The sequence below is a fragment of the Egretta garzetta genome, unplaced genomic scaffold (assembly GCF_000687185.1).
Source record: "Egretta garzetta isolate BGI_Z169 unplaced genomic scaffold, ASM68718v1 scaffold417, whole genome shotgun sequence".
Taxonomy (NCBI): domain Eukaryota; kingdom Metazoa; phylum Chordata; class Aves; order Pelecaniformes; family Ardeidae; genus Egretta; species Egretta garzetta.
Window position 1 is genome coordinate 353,543 of NW_009260227.1, and position 1,622 is coordinate 355,164.

Here is a 1,622-nt window from a genome sequence, read left to right on the forward strand (position 1 = left end):
GGCAGGGGTTGCCCCGAGAGGGGGTGGAGGCCCCATCCCGGGGAACATTCCAGGCCAGGTTGGATGGGGCTGTGAGCAACCTGCTGTGGTTAAAGGTGTCCCTGCTCCTGCAGGGGGGTTGGGCTGGGTGAGCTCTAGGGGTCCCTTCCCACCCAAAACATTCTGTGATTCTATGAAGATGCCAGCAGAGCAGACAGGACCATGGAGCCGCTGGGGGCCAAGGGCAGCCCTGGTGTCGGTGGCCCCAGTCAGTGAGCTTACACCACGGCGCTGAGCTGGTCCTGCCCGTAGCGGCACAGCCCAGCAGACACGCAAACACAAACTACTGGCAAAGCAGCCATGGGCCAAAACACATTCATCAAACTCCTTCCTTCTCCTCCAAGTTCAGAGGCTACACAGACGCAGCCAGGACCCAGATCCCAGCAGCACTTGCCTTTGGGAGTTCCTTTTATTCCCAAGGGCACAACACAAGGATCTCTCCTGGTTAAGCATCAAGGGGCTGCACAGCACCACTGTGTTTCCCTTGTTTCAAACCCGGGGGCTGGCACAGGCTGGCAGTGTTCCCTGGGCACCAATGCGCTCCCATTGCCAGGGCCAAAACCAGGGGCTTGCCTTTACTCTCGCCCTCCCACAAAGGGACAAGGTCATCATTCCTGTCTGGGGAGGATCAACCCTCCCGCCTCCGCACAGCCATCGCACGCCGAGGCAGCACTTGAGCACCACGAACAAAACTGAAGCAGGCACTGAATATTTCGCACCCCGGGGTTGATTTTTTTAAAGGGCCTCAGGTGCCAATTACCACTGAAGGCAACAGAAGTTGGTGCTTAAACTCCCACTGAACTTTGGAGCCACAAGGAAGCGTTTTGTCAAAGCAGGACCTGAAGCTCCAGCTGTGACTGGGGCAAGGCGGGATGGAGGGATGAACCTGTGCTTGCAGAGATGGGAAGCACATGCCTGGAAACCCCCTGGGCAAAGCCAATGATTTCACGGTGCAGAAGTACCCTGCCAGGGGCAGGGCATCCACGGCGTGAGCCTGGGCAATGGCCCTGGACCCCCTGCCCCTTCCCTCCATAGCCCCCATGAGCGCTCCCACCCCAGTGCCGGGTCCCCAGGGCACAGCCAGGGCAAGGTGACACCGTCAGAGCAGGGAGAGATGCAGCAAGGGACTGGAGAGATGGCAGGCTTGGAGACTACGGCTGTATTAACAGCAGAATTAGTTTAAAAAAAATTCATTTCCAGGCAGCGTGAAACTACGTTTTGGGGGAAAGGGTTTCCAGCAAAGTAAAAAATTGAAACCACTTCACTTGCAGTCGAGCAAAACACTGTTTTCAGGCCAATTAACCCATGGAAAAGAATTATTGCTGTAGTGGTACTGCTTCATTTAGAAAACAGAGCAAGAAAATCTTTGGACTTTTTGGAATCTCTTCCTCCTCTTCCCCTCTCATTTGACCCAAATTTGCTTGATGAGTTCGCTGCAGACGTTTGCTCGGCTCTCCCAGCGGATCTTGGAGCCAACTGGGGCACCCAGGGGCTGGGAATTCAGCCGGCAGCTCCTAATGGCATCTTCCCTCTCCCCATCCCGGCATCCACAGCACCCGCTCGCCAGCCCCGTGCTGTCGCAC